At 35.1% G+C, this 22844-nt stretch overlaps 1 protein-coding gene across 1 annotated transcript in view; it reads left to right on the forward strand.

Annotated features, from left to right (window-relative positions):
* The window catches only part of GPR137C (G protein-coupled receptor 137C), a 65156-nt gene that overhangs the window by 1286 nt on the left and 41026 nt on the right, over nt 1–22844 (forward strand). The window lies entirely within an intron of this gene.

The following is a 22844-nucleotide window of genomic DNA, read 5'->3' on the forward strand; positions in this document are numbered from 1 at the left end:
GGAACCTAATCACACCCCCTTTCTCTTTTATGGGGAATTGCTGGCTGGATTGCATTGTTCTGCAGCGCTTAGGTATTTGACCCATTTCAAACAGGTTTGAGAGTGTAAGGTTGTCAATCATGTGTGTCAGCTAGTGGTATTTAAGCCACAGAATTTTGAGAATTGCCCAAAACTCTCCCTTCCCCCTCCCCCACCAAAAAAAAAAAAAAAGCTGAGGAGGGGAGGAAACAAGGTGACATCATATGCTTAATACTGACTAATATAGAGCAATATTGGTCTATGCAGCTAATCCTCTCAAAGGCTTTTGGAGGTGATGAGAATTAACATAGTTCTGAGCAAAAGTAAAAAAACATTTGAGGCAGATTGTTTATATTTCCTGTGTAAACCAACTCTTTTCTCCCATAATAGATGGAAAGTAGGATGCATAATTTTAAAATTACAGTCATAACTTCAGCTTTTTACCACATTAAAAACAATACTTGAAAATAAGTAACAAAACTAATTTAACTTGAATTCTTTTCCTTCCCCATCCTTTGGAAGTCCAAGCAATACAATGACAAAACCCAGTGAAAAGCAAAAATAAAAAACACGGGTAATCATAAATCAAATAATCATGCCATAGTCACGTCACTTATTTGATGATGCTCTCATCTTCTAGTTGCTGTTTAAGCTGTTATAACATTTCTGTCCTTCCTAGTTAAATTGATACATTGTATTCTTCCTGACACCATTTTTGATAGAATACCAGTGACCTCTTATTACTGAAGCTGTAACTCTAGCTTCAGATATAATTTACCTGAAAGTGCTAGCAATCCTTATGTCATAAGCATCAGATAATTTGTTTTTCCCTATACATTTTGACTTGTAAAATCATATTAATGATGTCTCGTAAAATACCATTTCATAAAGTAGCTAAACACTCTTTTTTACTTTTTTTGAGAATACAACATATGCCATAGAGAGCATAAATCTTAAGGATGCAGCTATGAAATTCTACATATACATACACTCATGTTATCATCCCCTGGATTAAGATAAACATAATTTCTGGTGCCCTTGTGCCCTCTCCCAGTCATCCTCTCACCCTGAGGTAATTATAAAGTGGCTAGAAACTATCACAATAGAAAAAGCATCCATAGTTAAGCTAAAAATTCTAAAAGTATGCTTCTACAGGATAAACTACATGATACCCAGATTAGGTTTTCATATTTTAGTTGCTGATATTCCAAGAGAAGAACTTAAATGTCTTAAAGTCTTCCTATTAAATGAATCTTTTGTGTGATGTAGTTTTTCAAAAAGCAATAAAACTCAATAAACCTAGAAAATATAATTTGGAAAGACGATAGACTAAAGCATTTTCCTTTTGCAGTGTCTCCTAAAAAGAGTGTAGATTGTCTATGCTCGTCTTTCTATAATCAAATTAACAATTTTAAGATTCATAACTGTACTTAAAAGAACAAAATTTCAAATGTTTAAAGAGAGATATCTTGACCAGAAATCATTTCCCTATTCATTAGAAAAAATCCAGAGGAATCTGTATTTAAAAGAATATTTGAACTCAAATTTTTATATCAATTCCAAGTAACTGGAAGTATACTTTCTATTGATCTGATTTAATGAAGCTTTTTTTCAGTAAGTTCTTGGTATTATAGAAGTATGTAGGGAGAATCTGGTGAGAAATAACAAAACTGACACTTGATTTTTTTTGTTTTTTGGTTTTTGGTTTTTTTGTTTGGTTTTTTTACTAAAAGGCCCTATATCTGTTTTGAATAGTTGTGCTTCTTGATTGCTAAATCACTCTGTATTTACTATCTATCATTAAATACCAATTTCAATTTGCTTTTGGCCTCTTTTAAGCGTTGCTTGCATGCATTTCTCAAGATTAGAAACATTCTAACTTTAAGGACTTAGTTACAAAGAACTATGGAGCAGAATAAAAATAAAGTTAGAAAAACAACCATTACACTTTGAATGCATTTTGGTGGTTCTTCTAAAACTCCTTAAGTTTTCAAAGAGTTAAGACTGCCTAAATCACTTACTTTTGTTGACTACACTTGAGTGGAATTGAGATAAGGAGAAGTAGCCCTTCTAAAGTAATTAGACTTCTCAATCTCCTAGAACAGATACTTGGGGGGCGGCGGTGGGGGGTTGGGTGGACAACAAAACCCACTATACAGTAATCTAAAAACACCTACTGAACTTTTTCTGGCATGATCAATAGAACGTGTACTTTACCAGAGAAAGGTTTACAGTCCTGTACTTTTACCAGGGAAGGCTTAAGTCTTTAAAACAGATTATGTGAGAAAATTGATGCTACGTACTACCGGAAGAAGTAAAAAGGCTTAAGATGAGAGTTGGAGTATTGTTATATATGCCAAAATCAATGAGTTCATCGTCAAGGCCCACATTGACATTTTTTCTTACAGTTTTGTAACATGAATGCCAGTTGCTTGATTGGAATAAATATGGTGATTTAATCATGATGCCAAAACAGCTAGGAAAATTAAATTCAGAATCTTAACTCTTACGCTCATAGATGCTATCATTGTCTCTGACAATGAATACCTTCTTCCAAATATTGATAATATGTCAAATATTACGTGTAGATTAACTGACATGTAGTTAGGTGTCATTATAATGTTCTGCGATTTCTCACAAAAGTGTTTTTACCACCTAACATGGAAACTCCTTAAGGATAATTTATTTTTACCTCATAGCAGCTAGAACAATGGTGAATATATTATCGAATGACATTTTTGAGAAGGCCAAATCTCGAAAATATTTAGCCACCTGAAATTTGGGGGTTAACTTGATTTTGATGAACATTTCAGGTAAATTATTTGTGTACTTCCTGGGATCTTTATTTTCTGCCTAAAAGATTGCCTATTGCTGAGATTCTCTTAGATTATCATGGTTTAATTAGATAAAAGTTAATTTTGATTACCGCAGGTAAAATATTACTAATGAAAACCACTTGAATATATTTGAGTTTTGCTTAGCAATACTATTTTTACATCATGGCAAATGGCCCATTTTAATTAGGTCTTTTCTAATTTGGCTTCAAATTCTATTAAATAGAGAAGTCTGTAAAATAAGTTTCACATCATGAGTGAGTTATTTGCTGGAAATAGTGATTTAGTTCAGTGTTGGATTTTATAACACTTGTCTTCACAATACTTATGATATAGATAGATACAAACAGGGTGATTTGTCCAAGGTTATACTACTAACATGTATCAGATATAAGGCTACCATATAGCCAAAGGTTATAACATCTTATCAAATGATCCATCCTTATGAACTTTCCTGGATACCATCAACTCTTTATTAGTGCTTTACTTTTAATTTACTTCCCCCCATTTTAAACCTTTCCTCTCCAGCAAACTTTCTTCCCTCTTCATTCTCAGGATATGACCCTTAACTTCTAGTTTATAAAAGAAACTAGGGCCATCTGGCTGAACAAAGATTCAGAAAGATACCTTAAAATGCTGCAGAGTATTTAATTTTTTTCAATGAATGAGCTGAAAGTGAGGAAATTCTTCAGAGGCAAGAAAACACACACAAGAAGTGAATGCAGAATGATAAAGTAACACAGATGTTTGTCTTGGGGTTAGGAGTGGTTATTGGCTGCTTTCTGCTGGCTTAAAGCCTGGATTTTAATTTTATGCATTGGGGGTCTGAGAAGGTGACATTGAGGGCAATACCTTATGGTGAGGTCTAATCAGAGACTTTGTTCCCTCCAACTTAATCCCAGAATTCTCAAAGTATTTATCTTCGGTGGATGGGCTAGGAAAAATAAGCAGATTCTCAAAGGTTGATGATGGGCTTTGTGCTTATCTCTGCCTTGGTTTTGGGTGAAGGAGGTACAAATTGGGAAAGAAAAGTCTTCCCTGAGAATGCACAAGTTTATTCTCACAAAAGTTTGAAACCTGAATTAACACCACTTCTGTGACCTTGGAGGAAAAAATTAATAAAACCCAACCTGAAAATGTAGTTTAGAGGTATCCAGGCTTGGTAGTAACCTCAAGAACCTGGAAGGAGCAAATTCAAATCATTCGTTGAGTATAATTTAAATACAGAATCCTGACAGATAAAATTTCACAGAACATGAGCTCAAAGTGAAAAATTACAGAATCTACCTACAAGGTTTAAAGATATTACAGTGATCAAATACATAGTATAAAATATTCATTCATGTGAACTAAAGTAAACAGTATTGACATGATTTTTAAAAGTTAACTAGGCACATTTGGAAATAAATCATTTTTAGATTAAAAATATAATTAAAAACAAATGAGTGGTTAAACAACAGATTAAACAATTAAAAAGAAATTAGTGGGGGCACCTAGTTTGAACATCTGACTCTTGGTTTTGACTCCGGTCATGATCTTAGTGTCATGTGATTGGGCTCCACGTGCAGCTCAGAGTCTGCTTGGCCTTCTCTCCCTTTCCCTCTGCCTTGCCCCCTGCTCACGTGCCATCTCTCTTGCTCCCTCTCTAAAATAAATAAACTCTTTAAAAAAAAAAAAAAGTGAAGATCTGAGAAAAAATCACCTCAAATATACCCCAGAAAATAAATAAAAAATATGAAAAAAAAGGATTAAGGAAGAATGAAAATAAACAGATCCAATATATATCTAACTGAAATTTCAGAGAAATTGTTCAAAAGAATAATGATTTAGAGTTTGCCCAAACTTACGAAAGACACCAAGTTTCACAGTAAGAAAGCCCCAAAAATTCAAGACAGACTAAACGAAAGTGAACAGAGAGTAAAATTTGAAAATAACAATGACAGCATATTTTTTAAACAAGTAGAATTAAAATAAAAAACACAAGAAACAAGTGTTGGTGAGGATGTGGAGAAAAAGGAACCCTTATGCACTGTTGGTGGGAATATAAACTGGTGCAGCAACTGTGGAAAACAGTATGGAGATGCCTCAAAAAATTAAAAATAGAACTGTCATAACCAGTAACCTTACCACTGGGTATTTACTCAAAGAATACAAAAATATTAATTCAAAAAAATATATGCATTCCTATGTTTATTTGCAACATTATTTATAATAGCCAATACATGGAAACAGCTCGTGTCCCTCAATAGGTGAATGGAGAAAGAAAATGTTGTGTATATATAAAATAGAATATTATTCAGCATTAAAAAAACAAATCTTGTCATTTGCAGCAACATGGATGGATCTAGAGGTATAATGCTGAGTGAAATAAGCTGAGTGAAAGACAAATACCATATGATTTCACACATGTGGAATCTAAGAAACAAAACGAATGAACAAAGGGAAAAAAGAGACAAACCAAGAAACAGATTCTTTACTATACAAAACTAATGGTTACCAGAAGGAAGTGCATGAAGGAATGGGTGAACTAGGTGAGGGGATTAAGAGTACATTTATCACGATGAGTACTGAGTAATATATAAAATTCCTGAACCATTATATTGTACAACTGAGACTAATAGAACCCTATTAACTATACTGGAATTCAAGTAAAATTAAAAACATATTATCTATTAAAAAACTTTAAAAAAAACTAGACGGAGAAGATATTACAAAGGAAGAGAATTAGTTTGAGGGTTGACATTTCATTAACAACAAAAAAAATTCAGGACACAGTGAAACCATCAAAATGCTGAAAGAGAGAAACCAGCAACATGAAATTCCACCCACAATGAAACTATCAACAATAAGGGTGAAATAAAAGCCTTGCCAGGAGGAACATCAGCAAGATGGTGGAATAGGATGCCACGGACCCTCCTTCCCCCTACAAACATACCAATTTGGCAATAATTCATAAATCTCCTTTGTAAGAAATCCAGAAACTAATTGAAAGGCTTCTGTCCCCTAGGTGAAAACAAAATGACAATCACCAAAATGAGTAAGGAAACCAGTCCCTGACCCTAGTGCAATACCGTATAACGCTTCTTTTCAGAGGAGGGAAGGTGTTTGTTCATTCATCTAGCAGCCTAAGTTTTCCCAAGTGATTCCCCAGATGTCAAGCTTCTGTCTGTCCAGCCTTGGAGCTCTGATGGGTCCAATGTGGTCTAACCACCTAGAGGAAAACAAAGACAGCAATTTAAACTAGTAGGAGATACAGCTCCCCTCCCAAATTTCAGCACAGACCAAACCAGAACTATAGCTTCCTTTATTGCCTTCGGGAGGAAGAGTTGGTAGTGGCCCCCAGAATCTCTGGACAAGCTGAATGGTGAGAGTCTTCTATATAAAGACAGTCTCTGAAGACTGAAAGAGGTGACTGTTTTGTCTGTTGCATAGACACCAACAGAGAAAGTGAAGAAAAATGAATAATCAGGCAAAGATGTTCCAATGCAAGATTAAGTCTTCAGAAATCCTAAAGTGTTACATGATTTGCTTGATAGAGAACTCAAAATAACTGCTATAAAGATGCTGAGGTCAAGAGAAAAAAGCATGAACAAATTCAACAAAGCATGAGAATTTCAAAAGAGAAAATATTTTAAAAGTGTGAGAGAGACGCCTGGGTGGCTTAGCGGTTTGGCGCCTGCCTTTGGCCCAGAGTGTGGTCCTGGGGACCCGAGATCAGGTCACGCATCAGGCTCCCTGCATGGAATCTCCTTCTCCCTCTGCCTGTGTCTCTGCCTCTGTCTCTCTGTGTCTCTTTTTTTTTTTTTGAAAAAAATTTTAGATTTTACTTATTTATCCATGAGAGACAGAGGCAGAGACACAGGCAGAGGGAGAAGCAGGCTCCATGCACAGAACCTGACGTGGACTCAATCCCAAGGCTCCAGGATCACACCCTGGGCCGAAGGCAAGAGCTAAACTGCTGAGCCACCCAGGGATCCCCTAAAAATCTTTTAAAAATTAAAAAGTATAAAGTATCAGGGATCCCTGGATGGCTCAGCTGTTTGGCACCTCCCTTTGGCCCAGGGCATGATCCTGAGGTCCCAGGATCAAGTCCTGCATTGGACTCCCAGCATGGAGCCTGCTTTTCCCTCTGCCTGTGTCTCTGCCTCTCTGTCTCTCTGTCTCTCATGAATAAATAAATAAAATCTTTTTAAGAAAATATAAAGTAAAAAAAAAATAAAAATATGAAACAAATCATGGAGCTGAAAATAACAAAGTCTGATGTGAAAAATTCATTTGAGGGGTTCATCAGCAGACTAGATCAAATGGAAGCAAGGATCAATGAACTCAAAGACAAGTCACTGGAAATAATTTAGAAGAGCAAAATGAAAATAGAATGAAAAAAATGAACAAAGCTAAAGACTTATGGTACACTATCAAACAGACCAATATATATACACTGAGTCCCAGATGGGGAAGAGAGAAAGGACCAGAAAGCTTATTCAAAGAAATGGCTGCAAACTTCCCAAATCTGGGGTAGAAAGTGGACATCCAGATCCAAGAAGACAAAAAATTATTAAAAAGAGGAATCCAAAGAAATTCACACCAAGAAAAATTATAATCAACTTGTCAAAAGTCAAGATGATTTTTGAAAGAAAAGAGAAAAATAGAGACTTATCACATACAAGGGAATCCCTATAGGACCATAAGCAGATTTTTCAGCAGTCTTACAGGCCAGAAAAAAGTGGGATGACCTAATTCAAAGTGCCAAAAGACCCACCATTTGCTTCAACATGGATGGAACTGAGTGAAATAAGTCAATCAGAGAAGGACAAACATTATACGGTCTCAGTCATTTGGGGAATATAAAAAAGAGTGAAAGAATAAAGGGAAAAGGAGAGAAAATGAGTGAAAATATCAATGAGGGTGACAGAACATGAGAGACTCCTAAATCTGGGAAACAAACAAGGGATAGTGGAAAGGGAGGTGGGTGGGGGGTTGGGGTGACTGAGTGATGGGCAATGAGGGGGGACACTTGACGGGAGCACTGGGTGATATGCTATATGTTGACAAATTGAACTCCAATTAAAAAAAAATTTAAGTGCCAAAAGAAAAATACTGCCAACCAAGAATAAAATGTTTTTGCAAAACTATCCTTCAAAAGTGAGAAAATAATGACTTTTACAGATAAAGGCTGAAGGAGTTCATCACCACTAGATCTGCCTTACAAAAAGATGCTGAAAAATATCACAATAGCTTAAGTATGAAACTCTTGGTAAAGTTAAATATATAGACAAATACAGAATACTGTTTCATTATGTTTTTATTAAATCACTTTTGATTCCAGTATAAATGTTTAGAAAATAGTATTAAAATAACAGTTAAAATGTTAAAAGATACACAAAATAAATAGATACAAATTGTGCCAACGAAAAATGTTAAAGGGGAGAAGTTAAAGTGTAGAGTTTTATATATAATTGAACTTAAGTTATTATAGCCTCAAACTTACTAGATATTTTTTTGTCCACTCCAAGGTAACTACACACACATGCACACATAAAAACATATAGAAGTTATACAATAGAAAAAGGAAAAGGAATCAAAGCATACCAATACAAAAAAATCAACAAATCACAAAAGAGGGCAGCAAGTGATGAAAAGGCAACAAAGAATGACAAGACTAACAAAAATATCAACAAATTGCAGAAGTAAATCCTTCCTTATTAATAATTACTTTGACTGTAAACGAATAATGGGCACCTGGGTGGCTCAAGAGTTAAGTATGTGACTCTTGATTTCAGCTCAGGATCATGAGATCAAGCTCTGTATTGGGCTCCATGCTCAGCAGTGAGTCTGCTTGAGATTCTCTCCCTCTCCTTCTGCTCCACACACACATATACACACACACACACACACACACACACACAAATAAATAAATAAAATGAATTAAACTCCCCAAACTACTTAGAGTTGCTAAATGGATTGAAAAAAAAAATAAAAGACTCAACTACACCCTCTACAAAAAGCTCACTTTAGGTTTAGGTATATGCATAGACTGAAAGTAAGTGAAGAGATAGAAAAAAATATTCCATGCAAATAGTAACCAAAAGAGAGCAGTGGTGGCTATACTTAGACAAAATAGGCTTTTAGTCAAAATCTGTCATAAGCAGAAAAAGCCATTATATATTAATAAAAGGGTCAATCCACCAGGAAGATAGAACAATTATATCTATACTCAACTTCAAAAGACCTAAACATAAAAAGCAAATATTGACCAAACTGAAGGAAGAAATAGACAGTAATACCATAATAGAAACTTCAATACCCCATTTTCAATAACGGATAGAATATCCAGGCAGACGATCAAAAAGGATCAAAGCACTTAAGTTAACACTTTATACCAAATGGGCCTAACAGACATATACAGAACATTTTACCCAATAACAGAATACACACTCTTCTCAACCACATATAGTTCTTTCTCCAGGGTAGGTGACATATTAAATCACAAAATAAGTCTGAGCTAATTTAACAAGATTGAAATCATACTGAACATCTTTTCTGATCATAATGAAATTAAACTAGGAATTGATAAGATACTTAAAACTGGAAAATTCACAGCTATGTGGAAATTAAATAGCACACTCTTGAACAGCCATTGGGTCAAAGAAGGAAATAATAAAATATCCTGTGACAAAGGAAAATATATCAAAAATTATGTGAACAAAAGTAGTACTAAGAAGTCCGTAACTATAAATGCCTACATTATCAAAGAAAAAAGATCTCAGATAAGCAGCCTAACTTTAAACCTCAAGGAGCTACAAAATGAAACAAAACAAACTAAGCCCAAAGTTAGAAGAAGGAAATAACAAAGATCAGAGTAGAAATAGAGAATAGAAAAACAATGGAAAAAGTCAATGAAACAGTTTTTTTAAGATTTAAAAATCTTTGACAAACTCTTAGCTAGACCAATAAAAAAAGAAAATTAGCAAGAGACATTACAACTGATGCCACATAAATAAAAAGGATCATAAAAGACTGCTATGAACAAGTAAGTATACACCAACAAAATGGATAGATTTCTGGAAATGCACAACTTACCAAGACTGAATCATAAAGAAACAGAAAATATGAAAAGACCTATATGTGATATGGAGAGTGAATCAATAATCAAAAATCTCCCAATAGAGCAAAATTTAGACTAAGATGATTTCACTGGAGAACTACACCAAACATTTAAGGAAGAATTAGTACCATTTTTTCTCAAACACTTCCAAAAGAAAATTGAAAGGATACTTCCTACCTCATTTTATGGGTCCAGCATCACCCTGAGACCAAAGCCAGATGAAGACAATGCAAGAAAAGAAACCTGGAGGCTAATATCCTAATAAATATAGATGCAAAAATATGAGTAAATTGAATCCAATCATACAATAAAAGGATGATACACAAAGTAGGATTTATCTCTGGCATGCAAAAATGGTTCAACATAGGAAAATCAATTACTGTGATACACCACGTTAACAGAATAAAGGATAAACATCATGTGGTCCTTTCAATAAATACAGAAAAGTATTTGACAAAATTTAACATTTTTTTGTGATAGAAACTCTCAACAAAGTAGGAATAAAAGGAAATTACCTCGACATAATAAAGGCCATATGTAAAATGCTACAAGTAACATCATTTTTATTTATATTTTTTACATCATTTTTATATATCTTCAGATATTGCCTAATTTCCCTTTTGTTTTTGTTTTTTTGACCCAACCATTGTTCAAGAGTGTGTTGTGTAATTTCCACATAGTTGTGAATTTTCCATTTTCATTTCTGCTGTTGAAAAATATAAGCAACATAAAAACTTAAGTATATAAAATATAAGGGAATACAAAAAGTCATCATTCATTGAATACAACTCCCAATAACAGGGTACACTTTCTTTTTATTGACACATGGAATATTTTTAGAAATTGGTACAACCTAGAACATTAAAGCAACATTACAAGTTAGAGATGGTGAGACAGTGATTAAGAGTGCATCTAGGGGGATCCCTGGGTGGCTCAGCAGTTTAGCAACTGCCTTCGGCCCAGGGCATGATCCCGGAGTCCTGGGATCGAGTTCCACATCGGGCTCCTTGCATGGAGCCTGCTTCTTCCTCTGCCTGTGTCTCTGCCTCTCTCTCTCTCTCTCTCTCTCTCTTTCTCTCTTTCTCTCTTTCTCTCTCTCTGTCTCTCATGAATAAATAAATAAAATCTTTAAAAAAAAAAAAAGTGCATCTCAACACTTACCAGCTAGCTGTGCCTATGCTCCATCTCCATAAATGGGTAGTAATGTCTATCCTATAGGGTTGCTATGAGGACTAAATGATATCAAATTCAGAAAAAGTAATTATGAAAAATAACTACAAATATCTCTCATGAACATAGATGCAAAATACCATAGCAAATCAAATCCAAAAATATACATAAAAGATAACATATCCTGACCAAATTTTATCCCCAGAATGTAACATTGGCTTAACATTTAAAAATCAAATTTAATTTAATAAACCTTATTGACAGTGTAAAGGAGAAAATCATATTATCTCAATAGATACAGAAGAGAATTTGACAAAATTCAACAACCGTGATTTTTTAAAACTCAACTTTTAGCAAACTAGGGAAAAGGAGAAACTCCTCAATCTAACAAAAAACATCCACAATAAACCTACAGCCAACATTATACTTAATAACGAAAGATTAAAAGATTACTCCCACACCTGGCTGGCTTAGGTCTAGAGCATGCAACTCTTGATCTCGGGATCATGAGTTTGAGCCCCATATTGTTTGTGAAGATTACTTTTTAAAAAAAGGAGAACGATTACTCCCTAGGACAAGAAGAAGGTAACTTCACTTGTCCTAGCCATTATGCTGGAGATCCTAGCCATTGCAATAGGTAAGGAAAAAAAAAAAAGACATACAAATTATAATGATAGGGGCACCTTGGTGGCTCAGTCAGTTAAGCATCTGCCTTTGGCATAGGTCATGATCCAGAGTTCTGGAACCAAGCCCTGTGGCAGGCTCCCTGCTGAGTAGGGAGTCTGCTTCTCCCTCTGCCCCTCTCCCTGCTCATGCTCTTTCTCTCTCAAATAAATAAAATGTTTTTTAAAAATCACAAAGACAGAAACCAAAAAAAAAAAAACAAAACCCACAAATAATCTAATTTAAAAATGGCAGAATACATAGAGACATTTCTCCAAAGAAGACATACAGATGGCCAACATACACATGAAAAGATGCTCAACATCACTGATCATCAGGGAAATGCAAAACAAAACCACAATGAGATATCACCTCCCACCTGTCAAAATGGGTAAAATCAAAAACATAAGAATTGTTTTTTTTTAAATATTTTTTCTTTATTTATTTATGATAGTCACACACACACAGAGAGAGAGAGAGAGGCAGGGACACAGGCAGAGGGAGAAGCAGGCTCCATGCACCAGGAGCCCGAAGCGGGATTCGATCCCCGGTCTCCAGGATCGCGCCCTGGGCCAAAGGCAGGCGCCAAACCGCTGCGCCACCCAGGGATCCCCAGAAATAAGTATTGTTAAGGATGCAGAGAAAAAGAACCCTTGTGCACCATTGGTAGGAATGCGAATAGTGCAGCCACTGTGGAAAACAGTATGGAGCTTCTTCAAATTAAAAATAGAACTACCATATAATCCACTCCTAGGTATTTACCCAAAAAATACGAAAGAATACTGGGTATTTACCCAAAAAATATAAAAGAATACAAAACCACTAATTTGAAAAGATAAATGAACCCTTGTGTTTATCGCATTATTTATAATAGCCAAGACATGGAAATAGCCCAAGAGTCCATCAACTGACGAATGGATAAGATGATTGATGAATGGATAAAAAAAGATTTTATATATATATTCCATTGTGTGTCTTACCCATAAAAAGAAAGAAGTCTTGCCATTTGCAACAACATGGATGGATCTAGAGGGTATAATGCTAAGTAAAGTATGCCAAAGTAAGACAAAATATATGATTTCACTCATATGTAGAATTTAAGAAAAAAAAAAAAAAGAGAAACCAAAGAGAACAGACTATTATAGAGAACAAACTGATGGTTACCAGAGGGTGAGTGTGGGGGGTGAGGGATGAGTGAACTAGGTGAAGGAGTTTTAGAGTACACTTAAACAATGATGAGCACTAAGTAATGTATAGAATTATTAAATCACTATATTGTACACCTGAAACTAATATATCCTTGTATATTACCTATACTAAGGTTAAAAAAAAATTTTTAATTAGAAGAAAAGGAGCAAAACTCTCCAGTTGTAGGTAACATGATTATTTAGATTTTTAAAAAATCCTAATAAATCAACAAAAAGTTGTAACTAATAAATGAATTTAAGAAGCTTGCAGTATATGACTGTATTTTATATACTAGCAGAAAACAATTGGAAAATGAAATTAAAATTCCATTAACAATAGTGCCCCCCAAATTAAAATACTTAGGAATAAATGTAATAATAGATGTGCAAGTCCTCTACAATGAAAACTAAAAGCTACTGAGAGAAATTAAAGAAGGCCTAATAAATGGCAAGATATACCCTGGAAAGTTCATTATTTTTAAGATGTCACTTGTCCTCCAAATTGACCTATATATACAATGCAATCCCCATTAAAATATCAGCAGGAATTTTTGGTAGCAGTTGCCAAGATGATTTAAAAATGTATACGGGGGTGCCTGGGTGACTCAATCACTTAAGCATCTGCCATCAGTTCAGATTATGATCTCAGGGTCCTGGGATTGAACCCTGAGCCCTCCATCAGGCTCCCTGCTCAGCAGGGAGCTGGCTTCTCCCTCTCCCTCTGCTCCTCCCCCACCCTCACCCCCACTCATGCAGTCTCTCTCTCTCAAGTAAATAAATAAAATCTTTTTAAAAATGTATGTGGAAACACAAAGGACTTATAAATGAAACAATTCTGAAAAAGAAGTTGGAGAAGCATATTACCTGATTATAAGACTTACTGTAAGGCTACAGTAATCAAGACATTGTAATAGTGGGCAAAAATAGACATATAGATAATAGAGCAGAATAAATCAAAGTCAGATATTTATTTATTTACTTACTTACTTATTTACTTACTTGATTTTTTTTTACCGTGTTGTTCCAGGTTCATTTTATACTACTGTGTTCCTCCTTATCCCTCACCACTCCAACCATACTTAGCATTCTTTCAGTTCTTTGTATATTTCCTTCTACCCCCAAACCTTTCCATATTCTTTTCCCTCTTCTTGGAATATTATTTCCTTTGCTTAGTTAACCCTCAGCTCCAGAGTGACATTTCTTCAGGAAAGATTTCACCCAACTATCCAACCAGATTAGATTCCAAAATTATAGACTCTCAGAGCACTATGCTCCTTTCCTTCATATCATTCACACGTTTGCAACTTTGTATTTGTGTGATTTATGTGGGGAGTTTACTGAACTGTGTAAGCATTATAGAAATAGGGACCAAATCTGTTCATGCTATATCCCTAGTAGCTAAGTTAATACCTGGCATGTATTAGGTGTTTAATAAATATTCATTGAGTGAATGAAACCATTGTTCACCATACCTTAAATATTCTGGGGTAAAGGAATCCCTGAATATATAATTTCACAACAGAACTTTCTCTACCCATGTTTTCTTTTTTATATTTTCCTTTATCTACCTCCTCATCTCAAAAAGAACATTTGCTTTAAAACAGAGGTACCTAATTCAAATGCCTAGAGAATCCTGGACACTACCCTTTGAGAGATAACAGGATGGTAGGTGAGTGTAGTCAACTAGACAGCTCATATCTAAAGAGAACAGCCACATTAATTCAGGTCCAGCTGTGAGCTGGCATTGCAAAATCATCATGAGAAATCAAAATTTTGAATTTATTTATTTATTTTTAAACATTTTTTTTTTTGAGAGAAAGAAAGTGAGAGACAGAGCACAAGTAGGGAGAGAGGCAGAGGGAGAAGCAGACTCCCTGCTGAGCAGGAAGCCCACCACAGGGCTCAATCCCGGGGCTCCAAGATCATGACCTGAGCCAAAGGCAGATGCTTAACCAACTGAGCCACATAGGCACCCAGAAGTTTGGATTTTTTTTTAATGGGAAATCTACTTTTTAATAATGACAGAGTATTGAAGTATTGTTCAAAATACCACAGACTAACACTGGATAAGTCAAACAAAACATTTTTTTTAAGAGTAAGTCTTTTTTTATTATTTTGTTTATTTATTTGTGAAAGACCTAGAGAGGCAGAGACATAGGCAGAGGGAGAAGCAGGTTCTTCACAGGGAGCCTGATGTGGGACTCAATCCCAGGTCCTGGGATCATGCCCTGAGCTGAAGGCAGATGCTCAACCACTGAGCCACCCAGGCATCCCCAAACAAAACATTTCGTAGGTAAAACCCAACCCATGGGCTACTAATTTGTATTTTCTTCTCCCCATTTTACTTCTGTGTTATCTTGCTTAAAGGAACAAAACAAGTCAGCACAATCTTGTCTTTATAATTTCCATGTAACAAAGCTGAATTATAGTTAATACTCATTAACATTAGTTAAAATGAACTGAATAATTTGCACTTTTACTTAAGGGAAATTTACAGTGTTCTGAGTCTGACTAAATATAAAGAAAGTACCACATATCACATGACATACCATTGATGTCTGCCTCCCTCCACTACACTATATATTATTTAGGTCAGCCACTATTGTACATATATTTTGAAGGAAATTTTGCATGTGCTTAAGCGTCTAATACTGTTATGTATGTGATCAATGCATTGATTTGGACAGTTGAACAAATTCACGGAACTTAAATGTTTTCTTCTATCTTCACAAGAAAATCAGAATCTCTAACTCAGCAAAGTATAAGTTTTCATCTAATTTGTTTTAAATAAAGACAAACTTTTATAAATCAAGTGTCCTTGTTATCTTCTAATTTTAACTTTGTTTAGAGATCTGTTTAAAGTAGTGTAACTTTAGTAGCCCTGAACTAGAAGTCTGATCATCTGAGTTCTAGTCCAAAGTCTGTTTTACTTGACTAATTGATGTTTACCAAATCGCTACTCTTCTGGGCCATTTGTTTAATTTGTAAAGTGATTAGTCTCCTTGATATCCAAGACATCTTTAATTCTAATAGTCTGACATTAATAAAGCAATCTAGAATTTAAGGGTTTTATTTTTTTAATATTTTATTTATTTATTTCAGAGAGAGAATGTGGGGGGGTGGAGGAAGAAGGAGAAGCAAACTCCCCACTGAGCAGAGAGCCCAATGTAGGGCTCAATCCTAGGACCCCGGGATCATGACCTGAGCTGAAGACAGATGCTTAACCAACTAAGCCACCCAGACGCCCTTGGAATTTGAGGGTTTTAAAAAAGAAAAACTGTTCTTACCTTATGACCTAGTTCTAAGATTTAATACAGTGTGAATTGTGAGTTCTGAGTTGTGAATACACTGTGAATTCTGTGTGATATGAATGTCAATTTTATTTTTTAAAAGATTATTTATTTTAGAGAGAGAGAGAGAGCACATGAGCAGTAGGGGCAGAGGGGGAGAGAGAATCTCAAGCAGACTTTGCGCTGAGTGTGGAGCCCACTGTAGGGCTTGATCTCAAGATCCTGAAGTCATGACCTGAGCCAAAACCAAGAGTCAGATGATTAACCAACTGCATCTCCCAGGAGTCTCATGAATGCCAATTTTAAAAAGTTATACCTATCATGTTAAAACTAATCAAAGTTTGGTTTGTTTAGGACATAAGTAAACATTTAGAATTACTTGCTTTCTAAAATAAGCTCCGGCTGGATACTTCAAATATATGTGTTACAATTTTTTACAAAAACTCAGTTATAGAATGCCTGGGTGGTTGAGTGTCTGCTTTCAGCTCAGGGTGGGGTCCCAGGATGGAGTCCCACGTCAGGCTCCCTGAGTGGAGCCTGCTTCTCCCTCTGCCTATGTCTCTGCCTCTCTCTCTCTCTGTATCTCTCATGAATAAATAAATAAAATCTTAAAAAAAAAAAAAACTCAGTTATAGGTGCCATTTTTAATAGCACATTGAGCACACTCTAGAATTTTTTTTCAGCTTCAGTCTCAGGGTAAAAATGCTTAAGTAGGGGCACCTGGGTGGCTCAATCAGTTAAACATCCAACTCTTGATTTCTGCTCAGGTCATGATCTCCGGGTTGTGAGATTGAGCAGAGGTCAGCTCTGAGCTGGGTGTAGAGCCTGCCTAAGATGCTCTCTCTCTGTATCCCTCTGTCCCCTCTCTCTGTTTCCCTCTGTCCCTCTCCCCTTCCCACTCTATTAAAAAAAAAATGTTAAGTAACATTTTCTTAAACTTTTTTGCTCTTTCCTTCAGTTATTGTATAGGACTTTATTCAATTGCTAATGGAAACACTTGGGCTAATTTGAGGTGATTCGATGTCCTCTGGGGAACTTTTCTGTCATACCATGGAATTAGAAAGTGTTAAGCTAATGTAATTACGTTATGTTCAAACTGATTTTGTTCAAACTGTTGCTGCTTTTAACAAAATCAAGATGAAAAGAAAGTAAGCGCAGTGTTCCTTCTGTTCCTTCCTTTCCTAGGTTATTCTATTGCTTCTTCTGATATATTCTGCCTATTTTTTCTCCACCATTATCAGTCAGACCAATATTCTCCAATGAATCTGGCTCTATTTTTCTATCTTTTCAAAAAGCAATCTGCTATCTTCCTAGTTCAAAAAGCATGAAAGGCTTTATGAAAAATCAGTAATATACAATGGGGGATTTGGTATTAGAAAAACCTTTTTAAAGGATAAAACAGTTTCAACACAAATTCAATTTAAATCAGTTTCCTAAGAAGTCTAAATCTATAATGAGTGAGACTCTCAGTTCAGAAATAGATTCTGTATATTCCTTAACATAAAATATGTTAAATTATCTTCAAAAAGCTGTCTATACTAAACTAATGAAGAGTCCATAGTAATCTATTATATTTCAGGGTGATTCTTGATAATGAAAGCTCACAAATTTTTCTTCTCATTCATAAAACTAATACTTCATTCCTGGATAATTTTATTTACGCTTTTAAAAATACTTATGGTTAAGTAAAGGGTGTGGTAAAGGACCTTGGTACCATCCAAAACAACACAAAATGAAGGTGTTAAACTGCTTCAGGTCATTACATTTTACTAAACAATTTGGTTTCTGAATACATTTTTCTTGGACCTTTCAATTCTTCAAATCTTGAACAACTAACAAGTAGTTGCTGTGACATATGGATAACACCACTGTTAATAAAGCAGTATTTGTCACCTTAAAAATTAGGGAATTAAAAAAATTAGGGAATTAACTTGAAGTATATATACCATCACAGACCAAAATGTGCAAATATATTAAAGAAAACCAACATTCCTATGAGTCTTGAATTAGGAGTCAGGACACTTGGATTTTAATCCTTTCAATTTCCTATGTGTTCCTTAACAATGCATTTAATCTCTAAAGCTCATCTTTGTTATTTGTGAAATTAAATTATTGGATTAAATCCCAAAGTTTCTTTTAGTACAGAAGAGACCAGGGACAAGCTCTGGTTGTCCTCTCCAGGCAGAGTCTTACATATAGCATTTATTCTACAACAATATATGACAACACCTGTGAAGTATTACTAACTGGGAGAGCTTACCTAAGGCACAGTGTCCAGGGTTTTTATTGGGAGGTCAGTGATGTAAGCATGGGGTGTCTTTGGGGCAGACCTTTTTTTCTTAATCTCCAGCCTCCTCAAAGATCAAAATTGGTACCATTTGACCCAGGGTTTCCACAATAAATCACATTATTAGCATAGATTATTTGGTGTGGCCTGAGGCTCTAGGTAAACAAAGACATTGGTATCATGGAGGATTTATGAATTACCTTCCAAGAGCCAGGGAAGGGCCTTTCTTTGAAATATGCAGAGTTAGGCAGCTCAGGCCTCCTGAGTTAATCATTCACTGCCTATCTTTTGTTCAGCGAAGTAATCCTCCAGTACCTTCTTGAGAAAGGGTGCTTGGTAAGCAGTTTTTTGAGACTTTTCATGTCAAATATTTTTATTCTGTCATATTTGATTCATAGTTTAGACAGCTATAGAATTCTAGGTTGGAGATAATTTTCCCTAAGGATTAGGGAAAATTAGGAATTATTTCTTCATATGAGTCTGTTTTCTATCCATTTTGATGGACATTGAACAGGCTCTTTCAATTTAGTCACATATATCCTTGAGGGATACATTCTTTAATTTTTCAATGATTTTCTCTCCTCCTTTGTTTCTGCTCTTTCTGGAACTCCTAACATTTGGCTGTTGGACCTCCCAAGACAAATCCTTTTACCTCTTCTCTCTTATTTTCTGTCTTTTTGCTCTACTTTTTTGAGGTGATTTCTTCAACTTCCAGACCTCTTATTTTTCATTTCTATCAACATATTTAATTTATATGAGCTCTTTTTTAGTCTCTGAATTTTTTATTAATAGAATCTTATTTTGTTTCATGATTACAGTATCTTATCTTTCTATTAACCATAGGATTTTTTGTTTAGGTTTTTTCTTTCTGTATAGTTTTCTTTTTCCTGCTTGTTTGATCTCTATCTTTAATTAAAAACTCTTGAGCTATACTTGGATTTTTATTCATAATTAAGAATGGAAGCTCTAAACATGGGTGAGGGATGTACACATTGTTGGGTGATCTGACTGGTCAACTTGTTAGGGAACGATTGATGTTGGTAAATTTGGGTCTTTCCTCTTTGGATGATCAGATTCTTCATGGTGAAAAACTACTCTAATCCTTTAAAGAATAGAGGTCTAGGGATCCCTGGGTGGCTCAGTGGTTTAGCACCTGCCTTTGGCCCAGGGCGCAATCCTGGAGTCCTGGGGTTGAGTCCAGCATTGGGCTCCTGGCATGGAGCCTGCTTCTCCCTCCTCCTATATCTCTGCCTCTCTCTCTCTCTCTATGTCTATCATAAATAAATAAATTAATTAATAAACAAACAAACAAATATATAAATAAATCTTTAAAAAAGAAGAATAGAGGTCTAGTTTACAGCATTTTTGAGAACCTAATTGGGGAAGAGGGTAAGAGATGAGAGAATTTTGTACTTGGTTTTCATTGTTAAAGTCTCTGCTTTTAGTATGATGCCAAACTATCAACTGTGCCTGGCATCTAACTTTCATATTCCAGGCCAGAGGAATCTCTCTAGAAAATAAACATCCAGATATCTGTCAGGATGAATAAGGGGCATTTTTCCAGGGCATGGAGTAGTAAATAGATTTAGGGATTTAACTGCCATTAAATAGTTTTTATCTACCTGTTTTAGCAACCCCCATTCTCAGTTTCAGTAGTACTTTATTTTCTTGGCTCCTATATCTTTTGAAGATTCTGAAATATATATTAGGTTGGTTGTGAACCCTACTCCCTACTGCTTTGGGATTCATCCTTTTTGGATAGTCACATATTCTCTTGGGAGTTTCCAAGACTATCCTTAGCCTTGATAATTTGCTAGAAGGACTCACAGTTATTATACTAATGATTATAGTTTATTACATTGAAAGGATACAGTCAAATCAACAAAGGGAAAAGACACATGGAGTAAGGTCCAGAGGAAACCATGCACAAGCTTCCAGCATTCCTCTCTCAGAGGAATCATGGGATATACTTAATTCCTTCTGTAATGATATATAATTACACATGTGAAATGTTACCAGAGAATCTCATTAGAAACTCAGTGCCAAAGTATTTTTATTGGGATTAAAGCAGGTAAGCACTCTCTGCCTAAGACGTACCAAAATTCCAGGCTCCCAAAAGGAAAGTAGATGTTGAGTATATACCTTACTGTTTGCACAGTTTAGGCATGATGAAACACCCTTATCATTTAGGGAATGGTCTGAATCCTCCTGAAATCCAAGTTCTCAAATACCAGCCAAAGAACAACCTTACAAACAGGCTTTTCTAAATTAACAGTCTTAAGCATGCTATGTTAACTTTTCTTTCTTTTTTTTTAAGATTTTATTCATTCATTCATAAGAGACACAAAGAAAGAGGCATAGGCAGAGGGAGAAGCAGGATCTCTGAGGGAAGCCTGATGCAGAACTCGATCCCAAGACCCCAGGAGCATGACCTGAGCCAAAGGCAGACACTCAACCACTGAGCCACACAGGTGCCCCTATCTTAACTTTTCTGTACACACATGGCCTGCTTTCTAGCTTCCAAATTTTTATTATTGTATCCTTTCCCATTCTACTCAAACTTGGGGGTTTATGCCTTTTAAGAAAATCCCTTTATTTATTGTTTTAGTGGAATTTCAGGTGAGAACAAAATTACATATGTTATATTCAGTATTAACCTGGAATTTTGTTTGACTATAAAACAAAACACCCCAATTTGATTGTATAACATCATTTTTAAACAACTTGAAAGAAAACAGATGAAGCAGAGAGAAGAAACTTGTTTTTAATTCCAGTTAGTTAACGTACAATGTTATATTAGTTTCAGGTGTACAATATAGCAATTCAGCAATTACATATATCACCTGGTGTTCATTGTAACAAATGCACTTCATATTCTCCATCACCTATTTAGTCCATCTCACACCCATTTCCCCTCTGGTAACCATCAGTTTGTTCTCTTAGTTAAGATTCTGTTTCTTGATTTCTCTTTCTCTCTTTCTCTCTCTTTTTTTTTTTCCTTAAATTCCATATACGAGTGAAATCATATGGTATATATCTTTCTCTCATTTTGCTTAGCATTACACTCTCTAGCTCCATTTGTGTCATTGCAAATGGCAAGATTTTATTCTTTTTAATGGCTGGATAATATCCCTGTGTGTGTGTGTGTCTTCTTTATCCGTTCATCAATTGAGAGACAGTTGCACTGCTTTCATAGTTTGGCTATTGTAAATAATGCTGCAATGAACATGGGAGTGCATACATCTTTACAAACTAATGTTTCCATAGTCTTTGGGTAGATACCAAGTCATACAATTACTAAATTGTAGCATAGTTCTATGTTTAACTTTTTGAGGAACCTTCATACTCTTTTCCATAGTGGCTGCATGAATTTGCATTCCCATCAACAGTGCTCAACAGTTCCTTTTTCTCTACATCATTCCAGCACTTGTCACTTCTTTTGCTGTTTTTCTTAGCATTTTGACAGATGTGTGTGGTTTTGTATTACCAATGGTAAGGGATGATAAACATCTTTGTGTGTGTATGTTGGCCAATCTATATGTCTTCTTTGGAAAAATGTCTATGCGTATCTCTGCCTATTTTTTTGGATTATTTTTTGGATGTTCAGTTGTGTAAGTTCTTTATATATTTTGAATAATAACCCTTTACAAATATCTTCTTCCACCGCATAAGTCACATTTTAGTTTTTTGATTGTTTCCTTCACTGTGCAGAAGCTTTTTATTTTGATGTAGTCCCAATAGTTTATTTTTGCTTTTATTTCCCTTGCTTCAGGAGACATATTTAGAAAAAAGTTGCTATGGCTAATGTCAAAGAAGTTACTGCCTTCCATGATTTTTATGCTTTCATGTCTCACATTTAGATTTGGAATTTATTTTTGTGTGTGGTAAAAGAAAGTGGTCTCATTTCTTTCTTTTGCATGTTGCTGTCTAGTTTTCCCAACACCATTTTTTGAAGAGACTTTTTTTCCCAGTGGGTATTCTTTTCTGCTTTGTTGAGATTAATTGGTCATACAATTGTAGGTTTATTTCCAGATTTTGTATTCTGTACTATTGATCTATGTGTCTATTTTTGTGTCAATATCATACTGTTTTGATTACTACAGCTTTGTCGTATTACTTGAAGTATGTAATTACAATGCCTCCAGCTTTGCTTTTGTTTTTTCAAGATTACTTTGGCTATTCAAGGTCTTTTGTGGTGCCATACAAATTTTAGGATTGTTTGAGTTCTGTGAAAACTGCTATTCGTGTTTTGATAGGGAATACATTAAATGTGTAGATTGCTTTTAAAAT

Source organism: Canis lupus, chromosome 8 (genome assembly GCF_003254725.2).
Source record: "Canis lupus dingo isolate Sandy chromosome 8, ASM325472v2, whole genome shotgun sequence".
Lineage (NCBI taxonomy): Eukaryota > Metazoa > Chordata > Mammalia > Carnivora > Canidae > Canis > Canis lupus.